Source organism: Calliphora vicina, chromosome 5, assembly GCF_958450345.1.
Source record: "Calliphora vicina chromosome 5, idCalVici1.1, whole genome shotgun sequence".
NCBI lineage: Eukaryota > Metazoa > Arthropoda > Insecta > Diptera > Calliphoridae > Calliphora > Calliphora vicina.
The window spans coordinates 80,753,929-80,767,274 of record NC_088784.1 but is presented as its reverse complement, the minus strand read 5'-3'; the positions used below and the strand labels follow the sequence as shown (position 1 = coordinate 80,767,274).

The window sequence follows — 13,346 nt, the reverse complement described above, 5'->3', positions numbered from 1 at the left end:
AATTTCAAATAAATTTAATTATGTATTTTTTGTTTTTAAAGCAGTTTTGCTTGATAAATCGTTAAATAAAAATTTAGCGGTTTTATTATTTAAAGATTATTAGTGGTTTCTGAATTTATTTTAAGTTTTGGCAACACTGCAGATAACAACAGAGTTGCTTGAAAACTGTCAACGGCGTCATTCGGTGTTATTTATATTAGTGACAGCTAGAAACTATAGTGATGGGTTTTTGTCGATAACACACAGTTTGTTTTAGTGATGGATTTTTGCTTTTTTACTAGCGGTTGTTGAATTAGATAAAAATTTGATGGTGGGTTGTTGGGTTAGGTGTGTCCTCACTCACATAGCGTTTTTATACCCTTCACCAATGTGTCATTCCGTTTGTAATTTCCACAATATAATTTTCCAACCCTATAAAGTATATATATTCTGGATCCTTATAGATAGTGGAGTCAATTAAGCTATGTCCGTCCGTCTGTCTGTTGAAATCAACTTTCCGAAGCCCCCAAATAACTCGGCTCGGTTGCTATTTAAAATCGAGAAAATTCGGTCCACAAATGGCTGAGATGTAAGAAAAAAGGCAGGACAACCTCGATTATTGACCTATATATCTGGATTACTAAGTCATTAATATAGACAATATGGATAACTTTGGGAAAAAAATTAATTTTGTTTACCTAAAAATATTTAAAATACCACTGTGCGGTAGCGCAAAAAATAATCAGCTTAAAAGTCGGCTGAATGCATTTTTTCACATCCGATTAAATCGAAGTGTTTAACAAAGTTTCCTCCACTAGAAGTGCTGAAATAAATCGTTGAGATCAGCCAAACGAGCCGCCTTCCCCATGACATTTATGTCATCGAGAAATCCTTTTAATATATGTTTCTTTATATGATCGAAAGGTTGCAGAGTCCAAACGCCATTAATCACTTTAAACTGTTCCATTATCACTTGAGGGATACTTTTGGGCCTGTTTTATTGGTCTCGAATCTCCAGTATTTATTTATTTGATGTTTCACAATTGCCGTTCTACCTTGGCTTTGAATTTTTATGGCGAATACTATTTTTCAGTAGCTGTTTGGCCTGTTGTAATGTACAAATTAAAGTTGTAGGTGTTAAAAGTTATCAAATATTAAATCGTGATGTCATTTACTAATATTTATTGATTGGAGTATTTATTTATACATAAAATCGTAATAATAACAGGTATTAATTCAATTGTTTTCAATACTTATTGATGGATATTAATTGTATTTATTATAACGACGTATCGTTATGAAAACGATTTAAAATACGACATGTGGAGTAGTTGGTTTGTTATTCATAAGATACGGGTGTTAATTGATTTTTTTTTGTTTGTCTATTAAATAGATTTAACCTACAGATTTCTTTTTTCATTAACAGAAGAAAAATATTATCATTTGTTATCTTATTACATATTTGGTTAGTATCTCTTTATAGATACACCAAAATGTTCTTAAATTTTTTATCAAAACACTAACAAACAATAATATATAGTAAATGATACAAATGAAATAAATATTTATTTTTATTTACAGAAAAGAAACATCTGTTTTTTTCATCTTTGTTGAAATCCATCGAAATCATCTTTTACAAAAGAAAAATGTCAAGAAATCGTGATACATATCTAAAAAAAATAGAAAGAAAATACGCCTTAATTGTTGTTCTTTTTATTATTAATTGTTATTTTTTTTTTCTTAAAATCCAACAGACAACAAAGAAAACAATAACAAAATAAAAGTATCCGCCGACGGAGCGTTAGAGTGTCATTTCGAAGGATGTCAAAAGAGAAAGAAATCCTTTGAAATTGTTCGTCTTTGTGTTCGTTTTTCTTATGTTTTCTTAGATATTGTATCTAATTGTTAAATTTATGAGACACACTAAAACCTAGTAGTACATAGTGGTTATTAAAGATTTGTTATTGATTGCATAGACTTAAAAGAGTGCATTTTTTTAAATGCAAACCGATAAAATCTGATTTCCGAAAATCACTCAAAAATATAAATTATTGAAATTTAAAACATTTTAATAAACGAATGTTTGTGCATAGAGACTATTTTTTCCCCCCAGTTTTAATGTAGTTTGTTCGAATTATGACGTCAAATTAATGTAAACTTTTCAATAATTCAACTTTAGTTTTTTTTGCTTAAAATTTATGATTCGTAACATTGTTTCTAAAGGAATATACATATATTTTTTTTCCAAATTTTCCACCAATTAAGTCACATTTGTGTTTATTTATTTGGCGTAATGACAGCCGCAGTCACGTGCGTACATAATGAGTGTATTGAGACAGTGGGAATAACTTAAAAAATTATACAATTGTCGAGTTAAGCTTTTTTTCGTATTCTTCCGACTGCATATATACAACACAATTTAAAATAGGCAGACAACCCTCATTGTGAACTTTTTTAACTATTTTATAGAGATAATAATTGTGTTCTATTTTTCTTAGATTGAAAATACGGTTAAAGTTTAATCACCCACCCCAATTGGAATTGTAAAAATGGAATTTGTCTTTATTTAAGTGTTGGGGAAAAAGTAATAAAAAGGATTTAAGAAAATTCAGTATTTATGAATTTCGCACAGTGGATTTGATATATTGAATCCAAATCTGTTATGAAACAAATTATTTTATGAGTAGTTTTCGAACGCCATAATTTTTATATCCTAATACATTTACAGTGGTTGACAATACAATGGAAACTTTTCTAAACATTTAAATAATATGTCGAAATCCAAAATAATTCCTTAAGAAATTTGTATTTTTGTAGCATTTCAAGCAATAGAATTGCCTTTGTTTTTTAACATTTTTTCACAGAAATTTTCGAATAAGCAGTGAGATCTTAACACACGTTTTTCCATACAACTTTTAACCCAATTTGGTCCTACAAATAGTTGGCTAAATAATCAAAGTTCAGCCGTCAAACTGTTTCCAATATTATTAAACAGTTGATAGAAAACCTGCTTCAGGTATGTTTAAAAGAATACAAGGCTCAGAAAGTTCCTGACAGGAACTCTGCTAAAAATTTAGAGGGCAAAAGACAGAGCACGGAAATTGAAGTTAAATTTTATAATAAAAACAAGTAACAGAGCTATATTTGGCTGTACTTTATATACCCTTCACCAAATTATACTTCAAAATAAAAATTTTAAATATTTTTAGGTAAACATAATTTATTTTTATTCCAAAGTTGTATTTTTTTCATATTTTGAAAAAAAAATTCCGAATTGTTTTTTTAAATTTTTTTTTTGTTTTTTAATTTTTTGTTTTAATATTTAGCTAAAAAAATCTTATGGTGAAAAAAAAAATTCAGTTTAAAAAATATTTTTTCCGATTTTGACCCATTGTAGGTCCAACTTATTACTATGGTCTTATATACGTCGTTGCAAAGGTCTTTGAAATATCTAACATTAAGGAGTGAGATCGAAAAATTCTTAACACACGTTTTTCATTACATTTTTTAACCCAAGTATTATTTGAATTTTTTTTTGATCAAGTTACCTTTGAAAAACATGTCAGTTATTATGTGTAATGTCAATTATATTAATTTTTTTGTTAATCTGATTAAAATGAGTGACCAGAAAAAAGGGCGTACTGAAATTATTAAATATTTTCAACAAAACCCAACTTGGTCTTACAAAAAGTTGGCCAAGCATACAAAGGTCTGCCGTCAAACTGTTTCCAATGTTATTAAACAGTACCGGGAGAACTTGTCAGTTGATAGAAAACCTGGTTCAGGTAGAAGGAATGGTCCACATGATGTTTCTAAAGCCAAAAAAATAGAACGCATTTTCAAAAGAGCTCCCAACACATCCGGTAGGAAAGCAGCCCGGTTAGCTCAGTGCTCGGACTATTTGGTACGAAAAGTTAAAGCTAATGCAGGTTTAAAAACATACAAGGCTCAAAAAGTTCCTGACAGGAACGCTACTAAAAATTTAGAGGCCAAAAACAGAGCACGGAAATTGAAGTCAAGTTTTATAAAAAAATATTCTTGCTGCATAATGGATGACGAAACGTATGTTCTGGCAGATTTTTCGCAACTTCCAGGTCAAAAATTTTATGTTGCTGATGCTCGAGGGAATGTTGAAGAAAAGTTTAGGACCCAAAAGCAGACAAAATTTCCCAGAAAGTTCTTGGTATGGCAAGCAATATGCAGTTGCGGCAAAAGAAGCCACTCATTTGTTACAACGGGCTCTATAAATACCGAAATTTACATCAAGGAATGTTTACAAAAAAGGCTGCTTCCATTCATAAGACTTCATAATGTGTCCACTTATTTTTGGCCTGACTTGGCATCCTGTCACTATGGCAAACAAGCCCTTGAGTGGTACAAGAACAATAATGTGGTATTTGTACCAAGAGAGGCAAATCCTCCAAACTGCCCGGAGCTAAGGCCAGTGGAGAGATATTGGGCTCTTGTTAAAAGAGAATTGAAGAGTACAAAAAAGGTGTCCAAAAGTGTGGTAGATTTTAAACGGAGATGGACTACATGTTCGATCAAAGTGACAGAAAGCACTATAAAAACGTTAATGGAAGGGTTTCCGAAAAAGGTTCAAAATTTCATCACTAGTGATTAAAACTATAAAAATAATTTTTTTTGTAAATTGTAATAATAATTTCAATCAAATAAAAAAAAATTAAAGCTGTAAGTTTAGTGGTTTCTTTTTTATAAACATATATGTATGTTAAGAATTTTTCGATCTCACTCCTTAGATATCCATATTGTCTATATTGTTACGTTTTAACCTTTTCAAAACGTTGGTTTATTTCCTTTAAATAAACCGGATACTTTTGATTGCAAATAAAAGCCGTTTAGTAGTTTGAAAATTGTAACAACTCTTTATTTATTTATAATGTACAACAACAGAACTAAATAGTCACTCAATGTTTTTTATACACGTTTATAAATTCGCAGAAATACAGACACACTTTATAATGTACACGAATTCACTTGAAAAATACAGCACACTTTAAGGCACTCAGTTGATGTTTATTCAAAAAGCGTGTCTGATAAACTCACTCACGACTGCAACCTCTTCCACTATTTATAACACTGCCATCTGCACTCTAGATTGCTCTTTAACTGTCAAAGCTCGTATATTCTAGAGCTTTCTAATACATACGCCATCTGTGGTGTACTTTCTACAATGAATATTCGAATTCGAATATACGGTCGTAGCAAACAGCGTTGCCATACTTACGATCAATGGTCAACTGAAAGCTTTTATTCAATGTTAATAATGCCCACAGATATGTTACAGTTTGCTATTACAGCACTGCTATTTGAAAGCATTATGTTACTTTTAAATCTGCCGTGTTAAAATCGTTATATTTGAATTCAAGTACAATTTCGTAATAATATTAATGACTTAGTAATCCAGATATAGGTAAAAAATCGAGGTTGTCCTGGTTTTTTCCTTATACGAGTATGTATCTCAGCCATTTGTGAACCGATTTTCTCGATTTTAAATAGTAACCGAGCCGAAAGAATTTCGTAGATATTGATGTATGAATCGTGTAAGTTATTTGGAAGCTTCGGAAAGTTGATTTCAACAGACAGACAGGACAACAGGATGACAAACAAATTAAAAAACTAAAAAATTGTTTTTAAAATTAAAAAATTTTTTTTTTTAAATTTAAAAAATTTTCCAAAAAAATTAAAAAAACAACTTTGGAAAAAAAAAATTTTGTTTACCTAAAAATATTAAAAATTTATATTTTGAAGTATAATTTGGTGAAGGGTATATAAGATTCGGTACAGTCGAATATAGCTCTCTTACTTGTTTATTAACATTTATGTATGTTTAGATTTTTTTCGATCTCACTCCTAATATGACCTTTGACCCTGCACGTGAATGTTAATAAAACAGACTTTTTGGAGAGTGTTTATTTCTTTTGATTGTTGTTTAAAAATTTGGTTATAGCAAAAAGTATTCTACTATTCACCAAATTATGGGGACTGGTCAGATATTTAATTTTCATACTTCAGAGTCTATGCTACAGAGGTTAGCATTATCCGATTTGGTACAAATTGTCGTCCATGCAGTTTTAAACTAAGTGTCACATTTTTTCCAACCCACTCTCCTTAGATTTTTAAAAATTAAAAAAAACACACCCTAATGTCAACTTGACTTGATAATTGTTGTCATTATCATTTCCTTTACAAATTTACTTACTTATGTTTATTTCCAATTGCTATAAACATATTTATCATTCTCTTTCTTTTTAAAACCATAATCCATCACGTTTTAATAAAGTTAACAAAAATCATTCGAAACACGCTAATACTATTAAACAACAATCAAATTATTAAGGAATATTGTGATTTATGATATCAAGAAAAAAAAAGCAAAAGTGCAGACAATAAAAAAGTCTCTCTCCCCCTTCAATTAAGAGGATTTCCTTCCCATGCTTTAAACATTTTAGAAATAAACTTCAAACAAAGACTTCCATTTTTCACACTCAAATCCCTGTCTGCTCGTATCCTTCTTATTCTGGATACGAGAGTTACGAATGTTTTGTCTAGTTATTAAATGGAACGAATGAAGTACATACGTGTACTTGAGCTCTAAGGAAAGAATATGTTTAAGAAATGTATTGCTCCATAATATATATACAATTTTTCATACTTACATTATTTAAAGCATTATTGTCTTTTAAGTCAGGACAAATTGAATTGCGTTTCACATACAAATTGTATTAGACTTGATGTCACTTGTGTATTGAGTTTTATGTCCTTCTCCTATCTAAACGTATTGATGCGAGCGAGACATTATTAATGATTTTAAACTCTCATACATTTTTATACCCACCACTTTAAAGATGGGGGTATATTGATTTTTAAATTTCGTTTGTAACGCATCCAAATATTGGTCGTAGATCCACGAGGGTTGAGAACCAGTAAAAAGTTTTATTCCAAAATATATGAAAAATATGCTAAATGTACTTAGTCAAATATTGCTGCATGATAAATTTATTCAAAGTATTGGCCTTTGTTACCTATGACCTTTTCCTATCTTTCTTGCAACATATGGATTTCGAGCCAAAAGAACTGCTCATATTTTGGGGCCAAGAACGAATCAAAAAGCCAATATCGGATACTCTGTGCCAAAGTGGAGCGTATCACAGAGGGAGTGTTCTGCATCGATCGAAACAAATACTAGTCGGAGGGGCAAGGTCTCGACTATAAAGCGGGTGTGGCAAAACATTCAAACTACTTCATTCTAAATAGTTTTTAACAGTTATTGCAACATGTGGCCGAGCGTTGTCATGATGTAACATTACGGTTTCATATCTGGTCGCATATTCTCGTCGTTTTTCAGCCAATGCTCGCTTCAAACGAATCAGTTGCGTTTGGTATAGGTTCCCTGTGAAGGTCTTCTCACCACCAAATAGAGATCATTATCTTAGCGCTATGGATATTTGGCTTTGGTGTTGTTGTTGTAGCAGCATAAACAATTTTAAAATATTCAATCTGCATGTTGTTCAAGTCCAAGGAATTGTGCTACATCGACTGGATGAAACCATAAATCCATAGCACGTGGTGAAGTAGGGTTGGCTGAACATTTGAATATGTGGAGTGTGTCTTGAGGACCCTGACCACATGCTGGGCATAAGTTGAGGACGGCATGGTCTATGCGGGACCAGAAGGCATTAAACCTGTTGCTCAATCCTGATGTGAGTTGTGCCAGAACGACTCTTGTTTTAAGCGGCAGATTGTTCTCCACGTCTGCTATCGGTGGTGGGCGATCTCCAAATACGACATTCATCCTGCTACCGCGGAATTCATGGTGTCTCTGTGTATGTTGTTGAATGCTGTCATATATGAGCGATCAAAACTCAGTATGCTCTCCTCATATTTGCGTAGGTCCTGTCTGACATGACTCGGGGGAGACTCCAACTGTGTGATGCTGAAGTTTGGATGACTCCTCCGGTAACATCCCAGAAGGAACTATTGCGTCAACATGACGTTGTGTTTCTTGACTGGTAGAACCTTGGTTACCTCTTGAAGGTGGTGTTCGGAGGTTATTTGATGGCAGTGTCTGATTATCCTTAAGGCTGAGTTTTGACAGCTTTGAATATTTCTCCATTGAGTATCACTCAACGAAAGCGACCATACTGGAGCAGCATAGTTGAACTCTGACCGACAAATCGTCTTGTAAGTAACTAGCAAGGTTTCTTTGTTTATACCCCAAGTACTGCCGGCAAGTGCCTTGAGGACCTTTTTCCTATTTCGCAGTTTATGCGTGATGCAGTGGCTATCAAAAGTGACACCCAAGATTTTCGGGTGGTTCACTGTTGGAATTTGTGCGCCGTCTATCATGATGCCTAACTTGAGTTTTACCTTCTTCGTCCATGTGGTGAAGAGTGTTGCCGATGACTGCAGGTTATGTGCAGTGAAGAAATTGTGGATTTAATTTACCGTACCGCAAAGCCAATCAAAGTTGTGACCTGTTGCAGTGACCAAAGTGCAGTCGTCCGCCCTGAGAGTTTAGTGGGAGTTTAGAGAGGTAGAAGTTAAACAGGAGCGGCGACAGGACCCCGTCCTGAGGAACTCCATGTTTAACTCTACGGGGTTTTGAGCATTTGTCTCTAACCTCCACGAATGGCTGCTTGCCCTCAGATAGTTCACTATCCATCTCTTCGTGTTGTTGGGCATTATGAACTGCAGGATGTCCTAGAAGAGTGTGACGTAACGGACAGTGTCGAAGGCCTTCGACAGTTCAAGTGCCACTAGGACAGTCCGTTCACAAGGCCTCTGCTGATTTAAGGAGAAGAGCTTCGAGTGTCTTCGCTACAGGCGACAGGCTATGGTGTCGATTCAGCTAGTTGGCCGAGCTTCACATCCGATCTCTCTCACACCGATTGCTCACCAAAGCTTATGGTGAGCAATTATGATTGCTATATCGATCCAGAATATATATACTTTACGGGGTCGGTAATGAGAAATTTGGAAATTACAAACGGAATGACAAACTCGTATTCATGGTGAATGCTTATAATTAGAACCAAATACTCCAAACTGATAAAGGGTATACAATGATTGAATATGCAGGCCTTATCTTACATGCTTTAACAATGTACTTGTATGATATCCTTTAAATTCCATTTGTACGTACTTATAGATACAAAATAAGTCATATTCATTTCAATTAAAATTAATTATATAGTAGTACACGTAAATATTTTCAATACTAATTCATTTGTACAAAATGCGTTTCGTTTTTACTAAATTTCTATTATTTCCAGTCAACAAAACAAAATTGATGGAAGATTAATCAGCGAAAGAGAAACGAGAAAATAATAAAATGAATCATATAAATGAAAATTGCTTTTCAGTAACAATAAAACAGATGGCGTTATACATTTTCAATATAAAGGATCAGTGGATATGTGTGTGCAGGAGGCGACTTACTTACTACCTGTACAGTTAACGCAGTCAACACCCATACATAAGACAGGCTCCTATACATATAATGGTTTAGAAATATAAGGTTAATCTGAAAAGTCATTTTAAAATCTAAGAAAAATAACTCGTATTTTAATTTTAAAGAGTGTGTTTGGTATGGTTAAATAAACCTGTCAAATGGAGGAGTTCATTTAATATTTAATCTAAAGTTTTTTGATATACCATTATTTCATGCTCCATTATTTCATGCTTTTGATAACATAAATTTAGAATATTATTAATCCATGGGAAATATATACTGAAGATTTTACTAAAATTGGGAACTTTAACTCATTCAACACCGGAGTCAAATGTAAAAATTATGAACATTTTGCTTTTCTCTTAAAAATGTATAAAATTATTATGTATTTATTAGCGGATTTCGATAAAACTACATATACATAACAGGGCAACACTTCTCCTGTCAACAAGCTTCTGTCAGTTGACTCCTGTCAAAATTTGAACGAGGTGCGTCATTTAGTTTGTGTTTGACAGCCATTGATAGCAGACTAACCTTTACTATGAGAACTATGCACCATAAATTTCATTGGTATAAAAGTGGTTTAATGAATGTGGCTGTAAAAGCATGGAAGATGCTGAACGTTCAGGACGTCCAGTTGAGGTCTCAACATCCGAAACAATTGAACAAATTCGCGAATTGCTGTTGGCTGATCTGAGATTGAAAGTCCGAGAGATTGTGGAAGCCATGGCTCAGAGTTTTGAATGATCACTTGGGTATGAGAAAGCTCTCTGTTTGCTTACAATCGCAGCAGTGTTGGCGTTTTGGTATTTATAAATTTCGGTATTTATAAATGTATCAACTTTTTCCGGAAATCCTGCCATTAGTATGATTTTATACTTGCTTCCGTTACCATTTTGAAAGAGGTTGTCTGTCCAATTACGCTTAAAATCGGATATATACTGGGATACCTTTCCTGTGTTCTTTAATTCCTTTTTTACAACAGCCCAATAACTTTCCACAGGCCGAAGTTCTGGACAGTTGGGTTGTAAAAAATTTACTTTATTGTTTGAATACCGCTCAAGGGCCTTTCGGTATTGTTTTAAGAAAGGTAAAAACCATTTGTGTAAACACTTCGTAATATATGTATGTATATTTCTGTGTTTATCGTGCCTGATGTCACAAATGATTACAAATGAATTGCCGCACAAGAAACTTCTTGGGGAATTTTGTTTGTTTTTTGTCAGGTATTGTTCTTGAACATTACCTCGTCCATGAGCCACATAAAAATCTTAATCCAGAAATTGTGAAAATTTATTTATAGGACTTCAAACCAGCAATAGCTTTGGCTCTGAACATTTAACTTTACGATTTCCTTTCTGATAGAAGTGTTCGGTGCTCTTCGAAAGAGTTGTTCGACTTCTTTTGTCTTACCAATACCTGTTAGACTTTTTTTCTTCCTGATCCAGGTTTTCTTTCAATGTTAAAGTCTTCTTTATACTGTTTAATAGATTTTGAAACAGTGTGACGATGAACTTTCAGATCTTTTGCTATTTTTTTAAAAGTTTTAAATATTTTTTCACGTATCTTTTTTCGGTGACCATTTTGACAGAAACAGTTGGAAAACATAATAACTGACATATTTTTAAAAGCTAACGTGATTAAAAAAATAATAATTTGTTGGACCGAGGATAAGTTTTGATTGGAATAATGTGCATAAGTTTTTTCTGACTCACTCTTTATGTAATGAAAGCTCGGATGACAAATTGTTGGATTATGAAAATATGCGAAGCTCAATTCCAGCAGCGAGCAATCCTAACTTCAAACGATCTCTCAAAAATCTGACTAAAGATTCTAGGAATAAAATCCTGGGGATTTCTAGAAGATCACAAAAAGAGAAATTTATTACAAAGAAAGGGGCCTTATGAACCGATCCTCGCTAAACTTGGAAAATTTACATATGTTTATAAGAAACTTAATTTTCATACTAACATATTTAAGAGATTTATGCAGATTATAGTGATTTCCCGGATGGGAGCTATGGTAAATTATGGACCAATCATCACCAATCATATATGAGAGCTATTGTAAAGCCAACCAAGCATTCCCTTCGGTCAGTAAGGAAATCTTCAGACATATCCAAGATCAGTATATTAACTCTATTGTCAAGTCTGTGTTGCTTTACGGCAGAACACGACGTAAACTCCCTACAAGTGTTTGGAATTTAAGTCGATCTAAGCTGGAGAGAAGTAATACAAATATCATCAAACCGAATGGAGTAGATTTGTTGTGGCTTTTTGTTCCCAATAGGAACCACATGAAATATTGTAAGTTCATAACTTCATCCATCCCTAAATTTATAATAAATATTTCGGCTGATAACGAAATTATTTGGTGCAATCGTTTCCAATATATTGGAATATTTATACCCGTTAAAACGATTTTCAGAAAGGGGCCTAATATGGGAGCTTTGGACCGATTTTAGTACCAAATTTAGCAGTGTGAGTAAGGCTTACATAAAACATATTTATGCCGAGTTTTGTGTGGATTAAGTCCTATGGAGAAATTATCTTAAAAATTGCGACATGTTAGCTGATTACATGGACAGACAGACATCGCTTAATCGACTTAGAAAGTGATCCTTAACAGATTGGTTACTTTTAGGTGGATGTTGGAACAATGATTTTGCACGTCACAAACATCTTCACAAACCCAATTACCCTCTCTCCTATGGCGATGTAGGTTATAATAACATTAAGTAAGATGAAAACTAAAGACTTTTCAGACTGTAGACGTAAATACATCATTTTAAAATGTGAATGTGTAGCAGTAGTAGCAGAACTAATTGGAAATATTTATTGTGTGGATGTAGCCAAGCGAAGACAATGGCTTAGGGACTCCAATAACAACAGCAAGCAGAAAATATATTCTTTATACCACGGAATATATCAAAGTCGAACCATTGAAAATTTAATAGAACCAATTACAAATTAAAAAGGTATATAATAGTTTTTCTTTTAAAATTGATTTTTTATTGTGTTTTGTCTAAAGCAATAAATTAAAAAAAAAAAGGATACGAAATCCTTTAAATACTTAAGCACACACATGTGTTTAATTTTTTTATGTGAAACCATGGAAATCATTTTTAACATTTAAAATTTTGATTTTTTACATTTAAAATTTATAGTTTGTTTATTGTTTAAAATGCTTTTAAACTGTAACATTGTAATTTAATGTTGATGTTGTTTTTTGTTTTGGTATAAATGTCACTCATTGCCACATCCTGTTAACAGATGCCACACATGCGGGTCCTGTTCTCTAGGTTCATTTTAATATGGACACACAAGTATTACAAATAACCCATTACTTTCTACTCTTTTAAGTAGACATGCTGTACATACATATATATGTATTTATATAGTTTGGAGAAAAAACTGTAGGAGTTTTTGTACGAGTATTGAATTGAACAGTATTTTTTTATTTTGCTCTCAGTATGCCAAACATGTCAACATTTTTGTATAAAGGATGTTCACTAAATGAACCTCTTGATGAGAGTTTTTTTCTCATTTTTTTTTGTTATTAGATTGTATATATTTGGTTTTTTTTTAATGAGTTTCTTTTTTATGACTGTGTCAGAAACATTTTTAATGATCCCTTTTTAGTTTGACACCATAAAGAAGTTTTTAATAGCAAATAATACTTGAGTCAGGAACTTGTCAAAAAAATGTTTATAGATTTTTTTTGTGACATTTTGTATTCTTTGTTATTGTAGTATTTTTCGGTTATTATACACTACTTTAAATGTTAAGAGTTTAAATATTGTAGATTAATATTCAGTTTTGTTGTAAAGGACAAAAGTAGTTTAATGTGTGTTGAAAAAAAATTAAACGAAATTTCAAAAACTTGTTTTATT

The 13,346-nt window shown here is 32.5% G+C and overlaps 1 protein-coding gene across 3 annotated transcripts in view; it reads right to left on the bottom strand.

Annotated features, from left to right (window-relative positions):
- The window catches only part of RpL29 (ribosomal protein L29), a 242,714-nt gene that overhangs the window by 11,046 nt on the left and 218,322 nt on the right, over positions 1 to 13,346 (bottom strand). The gene's annotated exons all lie outside the window — the stretch shown is intronic.